Raw genomic sequence first — 21,574 nt, 5'->3', positions numbered from 1 at the left:
AGGTTGTCAATCCTCTCATTGGCCATAGCTTGAGCTCTAGTTTGTATCATGCACCTATCCAATGTACTTGAAATTTGGGACCGCCCAAAATTTTTAGCACTAACAATTGAATGGTACCACCTTGCTCAGCTCGTCAACTTGATTCTTATGGGCTAAGTCTCCAATAAGCGTATCGAGGCGGAGTTTTACTCCTTGCTTAGGAATACTGTAGTAGCCGAATCCTAGAAAATTCAATGCTGCCCAAAGTCCTACGAAACTCACCCCTAGGTATACGAACCCACACAATTAGTCAGATCTAAATGGCGGATCTGATTGTTGCGACAACTACAGAACCCAAACTGCTAGATCTGGAGGCAGATCTAATGGATCTGAGAGATCTGAAGGGCTGATCAGATAGATCTGAACAACGGAACTGATTGTTGCTGCTGTGACAAAACCCCACCTACGAGATCTGATCTGGCAAGGATGATGCATGATGTAGAAATAGAGAAGGGAAATATGTCTCCAGGAGTGTCAGGTGCTACAAATCGCAATATACATAAGGCTCTAGCAGTAGTACTCAGCCCAATCTTTCAGGGCACTAACCAAGGAGGATCAACCGTACCCTTAGCCGTACAACCCGACTACCCTATCGTACGCGCGAGTAATCTCCCCGAGTGTTGTTCTCGGTGTACTGTAGCAGCAAGACAGCTGACAGTTTTTCTATGGCGAGATTCCAAGGGAACTAGAGGGCTTCCGATATACCTAGAGGGTACTTGGAAGACAGTTCATGTGTGGTTCTTTCTAATGCGCTACTAGTCGAAGGGGTACCCACAGGGATTACAAGGGAGTCGAACAAGCGTGACCACCTCTTGTATTTCCTGCATGCATCCCTGCCCAAATCCGTAGGTTTATGTGCTCAACGACATATCCCGTGGTTTAAAGACGCCAGAACATGTCTCTAGCCAAAAAAAGAAAATTGCTAAAAATTGGAGATCCCACCGGCCCTAGAAAGTGCTCTGATACCACTTGTTATGCTCTTAACCTGCAAGACGATACCATAATACCAAATATGCGAAGAAATATACCCAGAACATAGAACAATGAGAAATAACAACAAGTATTTTATTATTCAGAAAGCAATGTTCACTTGCCTCTTCGAGGGGGAAACCTCCAATAGAGCTGAGCTCAATTACAAAATAAGACATGATGCTCCTCGAGGGGAGTCTCTATCCTTTATATAGGATTCATACATGCAATACCATGGTTCTTATTAATACCATCTATCTAATACCATGGCCCATTTGCAACTAACTGTGGTCCCTTCATTAAATGCGGGTTAACCACTTACAATTATTAATATGGGCTTTATTGACTCTTTACTTAACTATAACTATGACTCGATCCTATTACATAACTAAGGGGGTTAGGGTTGGACCCTAACACTAGACCTTAAATCATTAATAGTGGTTGGGGATTTGAATTTCACTCTCCAGTCCGATGAAGTATGGGGTGAAAAAGTTGTGAGTGATCTGTTTGAATCTTATTTCAGGGGACTCATAGATTCTAACAATTTGTGTGACATGCCACCCTGCCCCTTGGCTCCAACTTGTCGCAATGGTCACTTTGGGTCTAAAAGCATGTCCAAACGCCTCGACCATTTCCTAGTAATTACATAATTGGTAGGGACCATTTTGGGATTCGATCATCTATTTTACCCATCTTCATATCTCATCACGAGCCTCTCTTATTTTCATGGGAAGGGATGACATACCAAAGAGAGTATCCATTTAAATTTAATCATGCGTGGCTCAAGGATAAATCCTTTGAGGAACTAGTTCAAAGATGTTGGACTAATCATAGGAACTCTGTGGACCAGGGGGCATTGGCTGGACTGGGATAAAAATTGAGGTCATTAAAGCTAGTTGTGTGTGCTTGGGTAGGTGAAAAAAAGAGGGAGATCAGGAAGGCGCTAAAGGATATTGAAGACACACAGATCAAGCTATCAGATATGAATGACTCTTAATATTACTATGAGTCATATAAGAGGCAATTCCTCAAATTGGAGACCTAAACAAGGAAAATTCTTCATATGAGAGAAGAAGAATGAAGATTAAAGAGCAGGGTCAAATGGGTGACAGTCAATGATAAAAAAACAAAGTTCTTTCATAGGCATGCCACAAGCAAGAGTAAAAAAAAATGGCATTTGGGGATTGTGGGATGAGGATAATAAATATATCTCTGCGCAACTAGAATTGGAATAACTGGCTATCAATTATTTTAGGACACAATTTCAAGAGAGGAATCACTCATTCATGGATCAAAGGGTCTTCTTAAATCATATGTCGAATATGTTCATAGATGCTGATAACCAATCATTAGGGAGACCAGTTTCGATGGAGGAAATTGAAGGAATTATGAATTATAGTGACAAGGACAAGAGCCTCGGTCCTGATGGATGGGGCGTTGAACTCTTTATACATTTTAAGGAATTGATGGGGCACAACATATTGGTGGCTGTGGAGGAATCCAAGACTAAAGGATTCATTACGGGGGCAATCAATGCCACATTTATCACTCTGATTCCAAAAAAGGAGCATCCAACTACTTTTGTGGAATTCAAGCCCATTTCCCTTTGTAATGCTATTTATAAGCTAATATAAAAAATCATTGCAAACATAATAAAATCGTCCTTATCCAAACACATTTCTCCATAACAGTTTGGATTTCTGGACCAACGATTGATACAAGATGCGGTAGCGATCATTCAAGAATGCCTTCATTCTACCAAGACCCAAAAATTAAATGCTAGTCTTACAAAGATCAGTCTCAATAAGGCATACGATTACATAGATTGGAAGTTCTTGTGATTGGTGCTATATAAGATTAGCATCAGTCACCGGAATATAAGATGGATTATGGCATGTATTGTGACAGATTTTTTTTTGTCATCATCAATGGCCTACCCACCACCTTCTTCAACTCATCAAGGGGGTTACGACAGGGATGTGCCTTGTCTCCATTACTATTCATAATTGTTATGGATGGATTGAGATGGAAATTCTCAGAAGCAAGGAATAGGGGTTTGATTAAAGGTATCAATGTATCATAGGGCATATATATTACTGACTCAATGTTCATGGATGATGTGTTGTTGGGTGGGAACAAGGGTAAATCATTCCTCATCACAGACTCACAGGTTGTACCATTTATCATGGATATTTTCCATATGTTTGAAATTGCAAAGATACAGATAGATGAGGGATTGCAATACCTTGGATATACACTGAAACCTAATAAACACGAAAATAAAGATTAGGAGTGGTTGTTAAGAAAATTTGAGAAGAAAATTTTCTATTGCCAAAATAAATGGCTTTGCTTGGGGATTAGACTCACCCTTATCAAATTTATCCTACAAAATTTGTCAGTCTATTAGATGCATTTGTATTTAGTACCAAAGGGAATAATACATAAGATCGACAAAATTTTGGCTAGATTTTTATGGGCAGGTAAAATCACAGCAAAGAAATATCACCTGGTCCGTTTTTCCTCCATTGAACAACCCATTTAGAGTGGAGGATGGGGTATTCTGGACAAGGAGTGCTTTAATATTTCATTGGTCACAAAAAAAATTGGCGGGCATTATATGGTACAGGTATTTGGCAAAATAGCATGAAAAGGAAATACCTTTGTCATTTTGATTCCATGTAGTGGATTAGAGATGGGGCTAAGGAACAAAAGGGTGCGTCATACCTTTGGTGAAGTATGATGAAAAATAAAAAGTCTCTCTTTGCTGGAATGAGATGGGACATTGGCGATGGATGTTAGATTCAGGTCGGTTTGGACGCTATAAAGGGTATGGATGGTTACCATTCACTTTCTACCCCACTGATTTATCATATCTCAAATGGGTATTACCCATATCCGGCAAGTGGCAGTAGAACTAAACAACAACTTGGGTACACGGATGTGGAAGAGTGTGGTTTCTATGGGGCTGTCGGGGAGATGGGTTATAGAATGGAAGGATTACATCCAATGTTTAAATCAGACTTGAGCCTTTATGTCCGAGGTATAGGATAAATTGTGGTAGGTGGGCACATTTAAAAAGGGACAGATTGTTGTTAAGGAAATATATATTCCAGACTTCCTATAGATACATTTGATGAAAGGTTCCAGTGGTTCCAAAAAATATGGTGTTGGGACATACCCATGAAGCTCAAATGTTTTAATTGGTTTGTTCTCCACAACGGAGTGCTCACTTGGGATATGTTAATTCATAGAGGACAACAAGGACCTGGCATTTGTGCCCTATGTTGGGCATCCATGGAGGACTCTCTTCATCTATTTTTAAAATGTCCATTTTCAAGTGCTATATGGGATGGAGTAATGTCAGTACTCAATATCAAAGGTAGGTGGCAATAGGGATCGATTGAGGGATTTCTATCTTCTTGGTTCAATAGACATAAACAACACTCCACTTTACCATTCTATATTTTCTGGGGGATATTGGTATGCAGAAACAAAAATATCTTTGAGCAACAAGAACCAAACATCAGGACAACTATTATTAAGATTGTTGCATACTACAAGGAGATTGGACCAATTATTAGAAAAGACCACAAAGGTAATCACAAATATATCGATATTTGGAGTGAATTGCGAGTGGTTTTCTTTGATGGGGCGTGCATACAATCGAAATGTGGATGCAGGGCTTATATTGTATTGGAACCTGGTAAGTTATCACTTTTGGTGGGAAGGAGGAAGTGGCACAAACAGTCAGGCATAAATTATAGCACTATGGGGGACACTTCTATGTGCAAAATGGTTGGGTATTGAGACCATTAAGATATTCGGGGACTCAAAAAGTGTCATTGAATGGGTACATGGATCCTCTCAATTCAATCCTATCAATCTTTTTGCATGGATGAGGAGTATCTGGACTCTGGAGCAGACCCTTTGTTAGATTACATATAGGCATGTGTACCGGGAACATAATGGGGTTGCAGACATGTTATCAAAAAGGGGCATTGCAGCAGAAACAAGTTTGATTCACTTTCATGGTTTCTAGAAGGGTTCGGCAATAAATGAACGAACTATAGAGATCCTGTAGTAAAGCAATTATGTATAAGTGGAGGACAAAGACACTTCAGAAATAGGGGTATGCTAATAGATTTTCAAAGTGAATCATAGGCGATATTGGAAATATGATAGGTAAGTAGGACTTTGCACTAAGTTTTTACTGAATACAGTGACAAACAGGTGACAAAAATGTTTTTTTTGAAAGATGTATATCAAAAACAAGCTATTGTAATCATAAGATGATGTTTTTTTCAAGAGAAGAAGAAAAATAAATAAATAAATTAGCTGTGTTGGTTCTTTCTAGGTTGTGCTGCATATGGTAAGTTTACTGTTCGTTTGCATTCTGTTTGAAACTGCCTATTTATCTTGATTGCAACTTCTGAGCTTTTGGTTCACATTTCAATTAATTCAATCCAAATACTGATGGAAAATTGTCTTGGTTCTTTCTGTGTTGTTCAGCATATGGTTAGTTTAGTGTTGATTTGCATCCTGTTTGAAACGGCCATTTTTATTTTGATAGCACATTCTGAGCCGTTAGTTCACATTTCGTTTTAATCAATTTAATAGCAAATATTGATAATAAATTATTGAATGGTATAAATATTGATAATAAATATTGATAATCAATTTAGTTCACCTGGTTTCCCTTTTGGGCAGGTGGTGTCATGTATCTGTATCTGTACATAGTTTTCGTATTTTTATATTAATAGAATCATACCTCAGCTTACAAAAAAAGATAATAAATTATTGAATAAGCTTATAGGTTAATTGTATTGGTTCTCTCTGTGTTGTTTCTGGATTTAGTTAGTTCAGTGCTGGTCAACATTCTTTTCTAAGCTGTTTGTTCACATTTCAATTAATTCAATTACAAATTCAAATTTTCATTAATTCAATCAGAAAAATTGATTATTAAATTCCAAAATACTTTTAAATTTTTCCATCTTATTAGGAATTTTTGGATGTTCTATGGGTTATGGGTTTCATATGGGATAATCTCGAACTTCTTCAAGAAAATATAATAATAATTATGATTTTGTTACTTGGTTGCAGGGCTATCATCCAAGGTGCGAGTGGTGGAAGGAAAATTCGGCGAGAGACTGGACGCTGTTAAGCAATTTCTGGAAGAGATGGAGGCTAACTTCTTCGATTTCGTCCTCCTGGATCACTGGAAGGACCGCTATATGCCAGATTATCTGCTGCTGAAAGAGAATGGCATAATGACGAAGGGAAGTGGGATATTTTGAGATAACATGGGTTCATTCCTTGGACCAGCAGACTTCAAGAAATATATCCAGACGCATCCGGAGGAGCTTGAGACACAGGAATTCAAGAGCACTGTTGAATATACATGGTGGATTCCAGACTAGCACTGTATAAATTAGACTAGCTTGGCCATACTGCACTATTTACGTTTAGTGTTTTGGTTGTTATAGAGCTGGTTTGGTAGCTTCATGTGGTTTAAGTTTGAAAACCTCTCCAAACAATGAACAACATGGGGAATCTGACCCCAAAAACGATATAGATGCCCGCCTTTTGACTGTATTTTGCAGGGCAGGTAGTAGAGTGGTTTTTTTTCCATATTTTCCAATAGTTTCCCATTTAATAGAGATTTGAATTAATAATTGTTTAGTGTACCGAATTTATATATATTCTCAAAAAATTATTTTAAACAACAAAATCAAAAACAAGGTCAGTCAAATCTGATCAAAAACTTCATAACATATAATAGCTGCAGAATACATTATCTAGCACGGCCAAATAAAAACCAAGACTTCACTTCAATGTTTTCCCTTCTCTCCTTTTCATAACTTGAATCATGAGTGTAGATGTCAGAATCATGAATGTTTCTAGCAGTGAATCTGATCGTGGGGCTTGGAATTTTACGTTTCAGGGATTTGAAATTAAATTTACTGTGTATTATTTGATGACCGTTATTTATTTATTCGATCTCTCGTGGACAGTCAAGTCCATAGGAGTCAAATAATTTTGACTTTCGATTAGTTTACAGATTTACACATGCAATGTTTTTTAATTTTTAATTTATTAATTGATTAATATTAGAAATTAAATTTAAAAATTTAAAATTATAAAATATTAAAAATAGTCATTTTTTTAATTAAATATAATAAGATAAATTTAAGAATATTTTTAAAAATTCAATTTATTTGTCAAATTTGATGATTTTTGTAATTCTAAGCATTTTAACATTAAGGTTAATAAGGGATAAAAAAAATCAGTTGTATTTATGAGCAAATCACCTTATAAATTCCAAAAACCTTAAATTTGAGGAAGGAGTGGGGTTGAGAGGATGAACCAGTAGGGCGTGTGCACCTTCATTATATTGGGGCGATGGTGAAGATGACAAAACCACTGTATATCGCGCGCATGTGCTGTGTATGTTAGCTGTTGTTTTTCGCCAACCATATTAGTGTTAGTTATGTTTGTTGTTGGTTGGTTAACGATATCTTGTTTTCTCTTTCTTGATTGCCTTGTCGCTATGCTATTCTGTAATCTTTTCTCTTGAGGATGTTCAATATTTTGCTCTTACCTCTCTCTATTGCACACTCGGAGATTCTACACATTATCATTCTACTATGTATTGCCTCTTATCTCTTCTTCTATATCATATGTTTACAATTTTTGTCTCCCCCTCGGTGTCCACATGCCCCACTGAAGTGACCTTTTCTAGAAAATGGGTTGATATTCTAGAAAATGGATTGATATTCTTGATAAAAAAAGAATTTTGCTTTGCAAATATCTAGAATAAGACTACTTACCAATCCATTCCAAAACTCCAGAACTTACTCATCCAAATGACTACATTTTTTTCATTCATCAGAGTGATAGCCAACATGAAGGTGTTCCTTCGGACGGGCCAAGTAGGGGACGAACGAGAGAAAGCGTTGCTCGACCATGTCCTGCAAACGACAGAGAGGGGCAACCCTCAGTGTGTTTTGCAGGCCATCGATTCCTACAGCAGGCACACCAATTGGCTCATGAACATTGGCGATGATAGGGGTCCTTGTGGAGGTTTGCCATTACACCCGCAGGTGTTGGTAAATGTTATAAATCAGTGACTAGGATCCCCAGAGTGGAAATTACGGATTCCATAGAGGTGCTATGATTCTTCCAACACCTCCCCTAAAACGCAACTCGGGGGAATTGAACCTGGGTCCAGGCTCTGATACCATGTGGAGGTTTTCCCTTACACCCATTACTACACCAAGGGTGCTTTTAAGACATTTTTTTAAGACAAAAGAAATCTTTTGTCTTAAAAAATCATTTTTTATTTTAGTTATTTTACATTAGAAATTAATATCAATTGATTTGTCTTAAATATAAACTTTAAGGCAAAAATAGGTTGAGACAACTGGAAATCCTGCTCTAGCCGAAGGTTCATATTTTAGATAATCAGAAACAACCTGAAGCCATTCTTAAGACTTCCACCCATTCTGCTCCATCAAGCTCAAAGAAAGCCCTCACTTCTAAGCAACCCGCAGACACCAAAACGCCCTCTCCCAATAACATGCAGAAAAGGACTGCTCAAGGTATGGAGGTAGATAGCACTCAAATGCATCTCACGATTGTAGATGATACAGAGGCAGAGCAGGAAATAGTACAACACATGGAAGAGGAACCAGAGAGCTTTGACATCGGAGATCTAGATATACTGGGACTTGAACAGGCTTGTAAGAAAAAGGAATATGACAAAATTCCTGAGTGACAGCTAGAGAACTTAGAAGTAATTCTCTCAAGAGCACAGAAGCAAAGATCATTAGGTGTCCAAATTGGTAGTCAGTGGGATGGAAGAAATATCTTCAAAGACAACAAGAAATGAGGATGGAAAACTGATCTTCAGAGAACCATCCACATAGGGGAGATGCTGGTGGAATATGGAAGATACTCCAACCTCACCAAATATTATAATCCCCTTCCCAATCGTGAATCATGAAGCTCATCTCATGGAACATCAGAGGGCTCAACAACCTGGGGAAGGCACGATTAATAAATAACATGCTACAATAGGAAAAGCCTCAAATTCTCTTCTTGCAGGAGACCAAGTGTAATTCCACAACGTTGGATCAGATCCTTGCCAAAGCATGGCCAAGAAGCAAAGAAGTGGCGGTGGAAGACATGGGAGCTTCAGGAGGGCTAGCCATCGTTTGAGATGATAGAGCTTGTTAGCTTTGCTACATGTTTGATACTTAATGATCAAAGAACAAGTTGGGCAGTGCTGGTTATGCTTATAGGAGTCCACATCAGTCCTTTCCCTCCTCCTCTGCCATTTTTTCTACATTCTCATAGCCCCTTTTGTCCATATTTTATTCCGAATTCCTTTATAAATCCATATTTCCCATCCCCCGGGTGGGAAAGTCTAAATGTCATATAACCTTGGTAGTCCGACCGAGCACCTTTCGCAGATCTTTTTCCCGGTCACATCAATCAATAAACACATGTGCAATAAGTCTGGGCTGTCCGATCCTCCACCCTGTGATCCGACGGTGTCCGCAGCCCCCGCTCCCGTAAACTGCGCGTCCGTTAGTCAGCGGGGAAAGTAGTTTCCCCACCGTCCTGTCAACCACGCGTCTCATTCTTATTGCATTTCACCCGCCCTGTACGTTTACCACCAATTCCCGTAAGTGATGCGGGGAACCGCTTACCGCCCATATATATGTCCTCTGCCTGATAACGTCTGCATACCTTTCTCATGCGATTACCGTTGGATCCGCTGCTCCCTGATCTGACGGCTCACATTTGTGTCTTCCTGCTTTCCCCGATAGCTTTCCCTGATTCAATCTCCACCGTCCATCTGCGAGATCCGACGGCTATTGTTTGTTCTCATCTCGACATGCATCCTCCATGTTGTTTTCGTGCCTCTAACCTGTATCATTCACCTGAAGGAGGAAACGAGCAGCTACCAAGTACTCTGCACAGTTAATATTTCAACAACCGCATTCAAAGGGCATTATGGCCGAAGACTAAAAGGACACTCCTCGAGCAGTTCATAGCATTTATCAGTTATGGAGCTCTCTTCCATAGGACATTCTACCCGCTCAGGAAGGACAACCAAGTACCAGTAAATGCCAAATGTATTCATTCAAGCAGCAGATTGTAGCATAAATTTTTATCAAATAGTTAATGTGGGTTGGTGGTCCATTATGACCCCTCCATGCATAGGATAGTGGATATGTTGTAATCAACCTCTATATAGATGCAGAGCTCAGAATGTATGAGGGTTGATGGGTGTTATTTTGTTGTAAGGTTCAACTTCTGGAGACTATAACTACTGTGATACCTGCAACGTCTGGTCTTCATTTTCAGCTAATACAAGCTTCTTTTGCTGTTAATTGCTCACTTTCCACTTCTTCTTTGTTCCAGGTTGTGCCTGTTATGCATTTTTCATGTGCTCTTGATGTTTAACATTAGAGGGGCTGTCATCCCACCTCTGCATTAGGATCTAGTTAGTATTATTGAATGTGTATGCAGGTTTCTGTTGTTTTAATGCCAGAGAGCTGTCATCCTGTCTGAGCATTAGGAAATAGATTTACAGACCTTTAAACTGGTTGCAGCCGACCATCACAAGGTCCTGTGCATCTGCTGGTGTGGTCATTTTTCTCCATCATCACATTTTCCTTATAGCTGTGAGTAATTGGTGGTCTAAAACCTTGTAGTCTGGGGATGTTCACCCATGTTTGGGGTTAAGCACAGTAGAAATGGTTATCTGGCTTGAATATGCAGCATTTCTTTCATTCATCCACCATTTTTCCAACATTTTGTTGAGTTTGTAATGTTCCTTAGCATCTCTGAGATACAACCTAGGAGAGTTTCTTGGGGTGATAACATTAATTGGCGCCATTGCCAGGGAGAGGAGAGTTGAAGCTCAGCTTCCCTGGGAGACGACATAGTTTCAATCTTTGATGATAGACAAGGTTTGAACACATTTCTGGTTGTAATCATCTATCTGGCGACTCCACTGGAGGAAGACCAACCTTTGGCGACTCCACATTGAAGTTCTAGCTCAGTTTGTGAGACATACTCGAAGAAATCCTCAGAAACCACCAGCTGAACCAGTGCCTGACCCTGAGAAGATTATTAAATCGAAGAAAACTTCACAGAAAGGGGCATCAGGATCAGGTAAGCTTAAAAGTCTTATGTGTCCCTGCTAGTGAAAGATCACCTTCATAGATTCATAAAGCTCCTTGTTTATTCATTTCCCTTTCAGATCTCAGTTCAAAGAAAGCATCCCATGCTGTCCATCATAGTCCTCTGTCTCTGCTATCCTTTTCATTGATCCATACCACTCAGTCTACCAGTATCCTTTCATATACCCTAGTCATGGCAGGTTAGAAAGCTCTTACAAAGATAGAAAGAATCGTTGCTGCTAGGTATGGACCCTTGGTCTTGCCTGTCCCTTTGAATGCCATGCCTGTAGGAGAATATCAGAAGTATATGCCTAAGTTTACTGGTATAGAGGGAGTAACAGCTGAAGAGCACCTCGAATCTTTTTATAGTTATGCTGATAACCTGGATATTAGTGAAGAGGATGTGTGGATGAGGGTTTTTGTCCAAAGCCTAGATGGGGATGCTAGAAATTGGTTCAGAGAATTACCCCCTAGGTCTATTGCAGACATCGAGGCCTTAGATGATGTGTTTTTAAACCACTGGGGACATAATAAAGATCTGCTCTATTTTCATACTGAATTTGGGAACTTGCAGAGAGAAGATGGTGAGCTGATGTCCGATTTCAACAAAAGATTCAACCATATGAACAGCAGAATACCATATGAAATAAAGCCCACCCCTACTACTGCTATGATTACTTATGCCAATGCCTTCGATCCTCAGTTCTACCTGCTGTTAAGAGAAAGAAGATGTGCTTCTTTGGCTGATATGCAAAATGTAGCCTTTGAAGTGGAAGCAAAAATCATTGCTGCAGATAAACTCGAAGGTGATGCTAAAAGGAGAAGACAGGGGTGTGAGTCCTCATCATCCTCAGATCTTAAGATCGATGAATTAGCCAGGATGCTAGAGGCATTAGCCTCTGAAGTTTCCAGACTAGAAGCTGAACAGTATTCTGAAGAAGCAGGAGTTCCTTGTGGCTTTTCTCTTCCATCTCAAAATCTATATAGAGGAGCATAGGAGCAGTTGCAGATTTTGCAAAGAAGCAGAGATACAAATGAAGATCAAAGGACGAAGCCCCTTTTTCAAGATTTAGTCATGGAGGAAGAGCTTTCTGAAGAGGAGGAGGAGGTCCATGGTTTGAAAGATAAGGGTAGTGCCCCTTTCCTAACCAGAGCTGCCTATGAGAGGTCATTATCTATAGGCACTGCTCACCAGTTTGTTGTACCTGCAGAACAACAAGCTGATCAGTAGAAACAGTCAGCAACAGGTCCTACCATCCTCCAAGAATCTGAGCGGGAAGCCAGCCCATCTTCCATCGACTATGCAGATCTGCAAATTCACCAGCCTGTTGTTATCCCCAGACCAGTGATCAAAACGGGAGAAGAAAGCTCCCCATCATCTTATGTTTCTCTGTTTGCTCAAAAGAGAATCCCTCACAGTTGCCCATTAGGCACTGAGGCAGGTCATAACTCAATGCCCAAGGTTGATACTGATCATCTTAGTCTTGATATTCTAATGCCTGCCCAGGTGGCCTCCACACAGCTTGAATGGGCAGCTTGCCAAATAACAGAGGAAGAAGGTGCACAGTCTTGGGACTCCTCCTTGGATGCGGATTGTTTTAAGAAAGATAAAGGAGCAAATGCTATCTTTGTGCCCTTCACACAGGAGCTCATAGATTCATCATTTATATTAATTGTGCAGGCCACTGATGACAAAGATAAGTACACAACAACCGTGGTTATTCAACAGGTGTACAGAGGCTCCCGTGAAGAACATCCGACGATGAGAGTATACAGAAAGGGGATGAAATTTGATCCATATCTACCAGATAAGCTCAAATGTCTTTAACTTTTTGAGGTAGATGATCAAATAAATCCAGTTTTACAGCTCTATTATGAACCGGCCGAGAGGAGGAGAAACAATTTCGATGGCTCATTAGTTGGCCAGTTTTTGAATATTTATGTTGTTTAAGGTCCTCAGGCCTTAATGATTGTAAGCATTTTCTTTTACCGGTTTTAGTGTAGACTTAGTTTGACTCCATGCCCAATGGATACTAAGCACTATTTTTAAGCTTGTTTTGCATGAAGGCATTGGTCTGCAGTTCTTGAGACCTCACAGGGAGGATCTCATCCCCACAAGGAGCCAATGTTAGCTCTGCTACATGTTTGAATACTTAATGATCAAAGAACAGGTTGGGCAGTGCTGGTTATGCTTATAGGAGTCCACAACAGTCCTTTCCCTCCTCCTCTGCCATTTTTTTCTACATTCTCATAGCCCCTTTTGTCCATATTTTATTCCGAATTCCTTTATAAATCCATATTTCCCATCCCTCGGGTGGGAAAGTCTAAATGTCATATAACCTTGGTAGTCCGACCAAGCGCCTTTCGCAGGTCTTTTTCCTAGCCACATCAATCAATAAACACGTGTGCATTAAGCCTGGGTTGTCCGATCCTCCACCCTGCGATCTGACGGTGTCTGTAGCCCCTGGTCCCGTAAACCGCACGTCTGTTAGTCAGTGGGGAAAGCAGTTTCCCGCCTTCCTGTCAGCCACGCATCTCATTCTTATTGCGTCGCACCTGCCCTGTACGTTTACCACCAGTTCCCGTAAGTGGTGCGGGGAAACCGCTTACCACCCATATATACATCCTCCGCCCGATAGCATCTGCATACCTTTCTCATGCGATTACTATTGGATCCGCTCCTTGATCTGACGGCTCACATTTGTGTCCACCTGCTTTCCCCGATAGATTTCCCCGATTCAATCTCTGCCGTCCATCTGCGAGATCCGACGGCTATTGTTTGTTCTCGTCCCGACATGCATCCTCCATGTTGTTTTCGTGCCTATAACCTGTATCATTCACCTAAAGGAGGAAACGGGCAGCTACCAAGTAATCTGCACAGTTATTATTTCAATAACTGCATTCAAAGGGCATTATGGTCAAAGACTAAAAGGACACTCCTCTAGCAGTTCATAGCATTTATTAGTTATGGAGCTCTCTTCCATAGGACATTCTACCCGCTCAGGAAGGACAACCAAGCACTAGTAAATGCCAAATGTATTCATTCAAACAGCAGATTGTAGTAGGAATTTTTATCAAATAGTTAATGAGGGTTGGTGGTCCATTATGACCCCTCCACACATAGGATAGTGGATATGTTGTAATCAACCTCTATATATATGCAGAGCTCAGAATGTATGAGGGTTGATGGGTGTTATTTTGTTGTAAGGTTCAACTTCTGGAGACTGTAACTACTGTGATACCTGCAGAGTCTAGTCTTCATTTTCAGCTAATACAAGCTTCTTTTTCTATTAATTTCTCACTTTCCACTTCTTCTTTGTTCTAGGCTGTGCCTGTTATGCATTTTTCATTTGCTCTTGATGTTTAGCATTAGAGGGGTTGTCACCCCACCTCTGTGTTAGGATCTAGTTAGTATTATTGAATGTGTATGCATGTTTCTATTGTTTTAATGCCAGAGAGCTGTCATCCTGTCTGAGCATTAGGAAATAGACTTACAGACCTTTAAACTGGTTGCAGCCAGCCATCACAGGGTCCTATGCTTCTACTGGTGTGGTTAGTTTTCTCCATCATCACATTTTCCTTATAGCTGTGAGTAATTGGTGGTCTAAAGCCTTGTATTTTGAGGGTGTTCACCCATGTCTGGGGTTAAGCACAGTAGAATTGGTTATCTGGCTTGAATATGCAACATTTCTTTCATTCATCCACCATTTTCCAACATTTTATTGAGTTTGTAATGTTCCTGAGCATCTCTGAGATACAACCTAGGAGAGTTTCTTGGGGTGATAACAGAGCTATAACACTTACCAACATACATGCCAGTAAGCACTTTATTTAGGTCAAGTTTCATTTAACAGGGACAAATGTTCATGGACACTTAACTAATGTCTACTTCCCCCAGGAGGCAACAAACAAAGTAGACACATTGAACACCCTAACTCAGATCAACTTAGAAAGATCCCACCCACTTTGGATCACAGGAGGGGACTTCAACATGATTACAAGATTGGAGGAAAAAAGAGGAGGACAGATCAAGCTGGACTGTGAAAGCACGCACTTCAAAAACTACATTCATAACAACAGGCTTATAGATATGGAATTCAACAATGGAATTTATACTTGGAACAACAAGAGTGCAGATGCCCACCAAATTTCATCTTGGTTAGACAGATTCCTGATCTCTGATAATGCAATGCATCTTGGCGGGGATCTCTTGGCCTCTATATTGCCACTCTCTAGCTCAGACCATTGGCCTATTAGGCTTCACTAGCAAAGATCGGGAGACAATGTTCGCAGGCCCTTTCACTTTGAAGCCTTTTGGCTGAATCACCCCGATTTTCATAACCTGATAACAAAGACATGGAGAAATTTCACACCACCAGAAGGTGCAAAAGCTAAAACATATCAAGGAAAATATAAAACAGTGGAATCGCTTTACCTTCGGCAATATCTTTAGGCGCAAAACACTCTTGAACAAGAAATGCAAAAAATACAATAGAGAATCATAGCTGAAGGTAGATCCGAAACCATAGCAGAACAGGAATGTCAACTACAAACACAGATCTCAAAAAGAGCAAGACAGTTAGAGATTCTTTGGAGACAAAAATCGAGGATCTGATGGCTTAATGACGGCGAACGCAATACAAAGTTCTTCCACCATACCAATATCCAACGAAGAATGCACAACAGCATTACTCTCCTCCAAAATCGACAAGGGGAACATCTAGAGAAGCATGAAGATATAGAACAGGAACTCCTCACCCACTTTCGGAGGGTGCATCAGGAAACAAAGACTGATCGGCTGCCAGCTATAGAGAAGATCATCAAGATTATTCCTAAGATCGTAACTGAGGAACACAATCAAATACTCCTCAGGCCTATTTCTTTACAGGAAGTGGAGACAGCTATGTGATAGCTCAAAGTTGGGAAAGCACCCAAACCAGACGACTTCACTTTGGACTTCTTTCACAACTTCTGGGATCTAATCAAGGAGGAAGTCTGGAAAGTAGTCGAGGAGTCCAGAGTTAATAGATGGATGCTTCCATCCTTGAATGCCACCTTCATCGCCCTCATCCCTAAGGAGGAGAACAACCAGACTCTGAACAAATTCCGACCTATTTCACTGTGCAATGTATTGTATAAAATTGTCTCCAAAGTGATCGCCACATGCCTCAAGCCCCTGCTTCCTCTTCTTATATCACTGGAGCAATCAGGTTACATGGAAGGAAGGTAGATCACTGATGGCATAATTCTCAATCATGAAATCATTCACTCCCTAAAGCAAACCAAAAAGGAAGGTATGCTCCTAAAAATCGACCTCTCAAAAGCTTTCGATACTTTAAGCTGGAAATATATTCAAAAAATACCGCTAGCCTTTGGCTTTACCCCCCTTGGGTAAGATGGATTATGAGTCTTATGACTTCTACCTTTTTCTCAATTCTTGTCAACGGGACCCCCTCCACCCCCTTCCACCCGTCCAGAGGTATCCGACAAGCGGAACCTCTCTCACCCTTTCTAGTTGTTATTATGGCAGAAGGTCTTGGACGTTACATCAAAGATGCCCTTCAAAACCAGCGATTACATGGCCTTTATTTCCAGAATACCCCTGCTTTCACCCACCAGTAATTTGTGGATGACAATATGTTATTTCATCATCCTTCGGTCCAGGAAGCTCGTAAGCTAAAATCAATTTTATCTGACATTTCGGATGCCTCTGGTGCCTGCATTAACAAATCAAAATCTCAAGTCTTCTTATTTCACACACCTCCCATCACTCAAGCCTCCATAGCTAGAATTATGGGCTTCTCAATTGCATCTCTACCCTCCAAATACCTGGGAACTCCAATGGCAGCCTCTCCCTTAAAGCACTCATCCTGGAAAATTCTCCTAGAAAAACTTGAAGCTCGTATCTCTTCATGGACCTTCAGAGCTCTCAATATGGTGAGTCGCCTAGTTCTAATCAAGGCAGTGGTACAATCTATGCTGCTCTACCTATTCATGGTCGTGGCAACACCCAAATGGGTTCTTAAAGCAATCAAAAATCTTCAACGAGATTTTTTATGGGGGAATACGAAACAAAAAAGAAAATGGGCTCTGGTAAAGTGGGAAACAGTTTGTCACCCAAAATCCTCTGGAGGCACTGGATTACGAGATCCTCAACACAACAACGAGGTCATGGGACCGGGCATCTGGTGGAGATGGCTCTCGAACCCATATACTCCTTGGGCAATCCTCTGGATAGCTAAGTATGCTCATAATAGACTAGTGGATGATTTAATTCGGCTCAAAGAAGTTGGCACAGGCTCTCTAATTTGGAATGCTACCAAACAACATAAAGATCTAATCCAACAACACAGTTTTTGGGAAATCAAGAATGGAGATAATGCGAGGTTTTGGGAGGAATTCTAGCAGCAAAGACCAAAATTGAAGGACCTACTCATGCCCCACCAGCTTCAGGATTGGGTAGAGCAACCGACGATCAAAGTAAATCAACTTTGGGAGGAAGTTCACAACCAAGGTTATAGGCAATGGTTATGCTCGAACCTCATTCTTGGGCAAGCCACGCAATCCATCAAAGATAGCCTGGATACAGAACTCTCAAACATGAAAAATCGCCAATCAGATAAGAAAGACATCATCAAATGGGGTTATGAAATGAGAGGTACCTTCACTTCCCGGGAAGCCTATCATATAATACTAAGGGACCATACTATCAAGGATAGCCTCTGGTACAAAGTTTGGGAACCACCAATTTTACCAAAAATCTCCACCTTTCTTTGGTTGTTGTGCCAAAATAGAATCCTTACTTGGGATAATCTAAGGAAACGGAGTTTTCACGGACCTTCCATCTACCCAAATTGTAAACAAGCAGAAGAAACTAAGGAACATCTCCTAAACTTATGTTTGTTAGCAACCCGACTTTGGGAGAAGGTTAGCTTCAGATGTCAAAGAGATGGACGAAATAAGGAGAATTCAACCGGCACTATTCATTCTTAGGCACCTCACCCTTATAAAAGCAAAATCTTAAACGTCTTCTGGAAGCTAATACCAGGTTTCCTCATGTGGAGAATCTGGAAAGAGAGAAATATCTACATCTTCAAAGACCATTCCTCTCCCATAGAAGTTCTATGGATCAATATATGTCAAAACATACGAGAAACCTTGATGCTCCAAACGTGGCTTGATGATGATTTCCCATCCACACCACAGGAAAAAAATATATGGCTGAACTGGAACCTTCAATGGAACCATGAGTAGCTACACCTAAGGAAAATCCCTCCCACTAGAGATACACCTGACAAATGGACTCCACCTCCACCACACATGGTACTGCTCAACTTTGATGGAGCATCAAAGGGAAATCTAGGTAAAGCAGGATTTGGGGGAATATTTAGAAATCACAAGGGAAATTTTCTCCAAACATTCATGGGGTCAATAGGTTGGGATACAAACAACTTAGCCGAATTAGAAGGAATTTGGCAAGGACTTCTTCTGGCTCCAAACAATAGATTCTTCCCACTCATAGTTGAAGGGGACTCTCAGATCTTAATTAACATGATCAACCAGATCTTATAGGGAACTCCAACACATAAAGTGGGTAGCAGTTGGAGATTGGCAGAAAGGCTGGAACAGATTGAATAGTGGCTACTCATTCATAGAGCAGTTACCATCAGGCACAATCATCAGAATGGTAATAAAGTAGCAGACCTCCTAGCAAACATTGGTGTTGAAAGTGGTAAGACTCTTCATGTAGGAGCTCTTAACACTATAGCCAATACTCATCAATTGTAGGATTTCAATGATCTAGTGCAAAAGGAAAGGGCAAATGCAGAGGAAACACACCAGAATGTGGGTGTCAACAATGACATTTAAATGACAAGACGGATCGCCGGCGGGTTGGGAAGCCATCTGGCTAAGTGCTTCATCCTGAGAGCTCACTGCAGATGGATCAAAAACACCTTGCAGGTGACATTTATTTACTCTGAAAGCTGTGATGAGCTCACCTCCTTCAACACCATGGCCCCTGCAAACCGTTTTGTTACTCCTTCCCTTCTCCATGGCATTTGTCCTTCGCAAGCAGCTGAACTGTGTTTCAGAACTGCTACAGGCAGTCGCTGCCTAATTCTCCCTTGTCAGGATTTTGGTAATGGTTTTCATTTTTCGCATTCACGTCATTGTCTTCTTGATTGTGGTTCGCCCACCCCTGCTCCCACTCATCGTCGCCTTCATTCCAATTCTTCCGCTGTCAATTCAGCCATGGCTCACCTCAGGCACCGCATGTGCAGTAGGCATGGAGGTTCGCGTGGAGGTTTTAACCACTCGCGAGCTTCTACCAGTTCCACCTCTGACTCCCCGGACTCAACTACTGAATTACCCAACTCTCTCATTAACCCCACTCATAGCTACCCGAATACCAGAAGTGGGAGGGATTGGAGGGACAATTCTATCCACACTATGGATCTCCCACTCCCTCCTCTTTCTGGCCCTCACATCACATAATTTCATTTCTGCAGTTCACTAAACAGGCGTACAATCAATGCTACCATCACAATTTCTTTCAAGGAAGGTCTGTGACGCAAGCTACTCTGTCCAGTCGCGGGAACAAGAAGAACAGGGAAGAAACAGGTAGTCATGGGATCAACAACAAGCAGCAAGGTGAAAGCAATAAGGCTCTGCATGACAAAGATAAAGCTGGGGACACTAGTAAGCGACAGATGGATGCTAAAGGCACTGTAGATGCTCCAACTGTTCAAGGTCGCGGCGCGTCTGAAGAGGATGATGATTGGTATCAATTTTCCTTCCGGATTGAGGAAGAGCCAGCTCTAGAGGAACCACCAGCCTAACACATGGCCTCATGCAAAGGTCTCTGGCTCCCAGGTGGATTTGTCTCACTTTTTGTGGTTTTTGGTCTCTCTCAAAGGTGTCCGGCTTCCAGGCGGGTATGTTTCTATGATTCATGGTTTTGTGGTCTGGATGTGTTCTGTCTTCACTTCAAGTGTCTTGAATTCTCTGGTTGACTCTTTGCTAGGTGGAAATGGCATACTGTTACTTGGTTATGTCCCTGTGTTTTTGGTTCTGGATTGCATTCCTCTTTGTTCATTTTGGAAAACCAAGGTCTACTTTGAAATAGTTATTCTGGTTCAATGGTCAGTTTCCCCCATAACAGGGGCAGTCTTCAAAGCTTCTTGGACTGGTTTCCCCACTATTGTCCCAGTCCAATACCAACAGTTGCATTTTGTGATGATGACTGATGCTTAACATCTCTGAGATCAGGTTTCTCTGTAACATTTTTTGTATTATATTAATAGATCAATACTACTTAGAAAAAAAAAACCTATGTTTAATACAATTAACAATTAAGACACAAACATACCAATTTAAGATGATATTATCTAATTACAACTGAAAAATTGACTGTGACAGTGCGCCCTAAGTCAGCCAGCTTGTAGACAACTATTGTCTTGCGCCTATACCAAGGTTGTTATTTTACTTACCATTCACGTTATCTTATATAAAGACAACGATTTGTTGGGCTCTTTGTTTTGTGGGGGTAGTCGACTAAGAAGAACACGACAAGTTTTACTAACAAGATTTCTCGGACATCAATTCCTCTTCTGTCCCTTTCATATATGCTGATACGATTAGAGACAACTTGTCTATTGTTGCATTCGGCACTACTACACGGAGGGGGACTTTAAGACAATTTTTTAAGAGAAAAGAAATATTTTGTCTTCAAAATTTCAATATGAGGCGATAGTAAAAAAAGGTAAAGGTAAAGGATTAGGGGTCTGTCTACTGGCATTCACTGAGTGGTTGGTTTACCATGGTTGTGAAGTGATATTCAACAAAGGAAAAGCATTCCTGAGACACATAGCCACAGGGCAGGTGAAGCAGATTGGGGTTTGTTGAAGAACCTGTGTAAGATAGATGTGGAAGAATATGCTACATTAAGCACTAAGGCAGAGAGAGTGAAGGTCACGATGTCGATGAACTTTGGCACAAAATACTTGGTCATTTGTGTCATGGTACCTCGAATACTATAGAACAAGTAACCACTCGCCTCTCTAAAGGAGCACTTAAGCAATAGGATATATACAAAGGATGTACATTACAAAAGTACATAAAATCCACTTTCCATGATCAGGACAACAAAGCACATGCAGTCCTAGAAAGGATCCACTATGATGTTTATGGACCTTTCTCGACAACCTACACTGTCAGACAAAAATATTTTGTCACTTTTATTGATGAATTCTCATGGAAGTGTTGGATCTTCTTCACGTGGAATAAATATGAGACATTCTCTAAGTTCGTAGAATTCAAGACATTAGTTGAAAACGAAGCTAGCAAGAAGGTGAAGGCTCTGTTGTAGAGGC

The 21,574-nt window shown here is 40.7% G+C and overlaps 2 pseudogenes; both read left to right on the top strand.

Annotated features, from left to right (window-relative positions):
• LOC149261980 (uncharacterized) overlaps positions 1 to 6,425 on the top strand; it is a 31,517-nt pseudogene extending 25,092 nt beyond the window's left edge.
• A 1,446-nt stretch (positions 6,426 to 7,871) lies between these two features.
• LOC149261979 (uncharacterized) overlaps positions 7,872 to 21,574 on the top strand; it is a 44,468-nt pseudogene continuing 30,765 nt past the window's right edge.

The sequence above is a fragment of the Pinus tabuliformis genome, chromosome 6 (assembly GCF_031772625.1).
Source record: "Pinus tabuliformis cultivar Carrire ecotype Pingquan chromosome 6, CPIR1, whole genome shotgun sequence".
NCBI classification, from domain to species: Eukaryota; Viridiplantae; Streptophyta; class Pinopsida; order Pinales; family Pinaceae; genus Pinus; species Pinus tabuliformis.
Note: the sequence above shows the minus strand (reverse complement) of the source record. Positions and strands in the feature narration are given on the sequence as shown.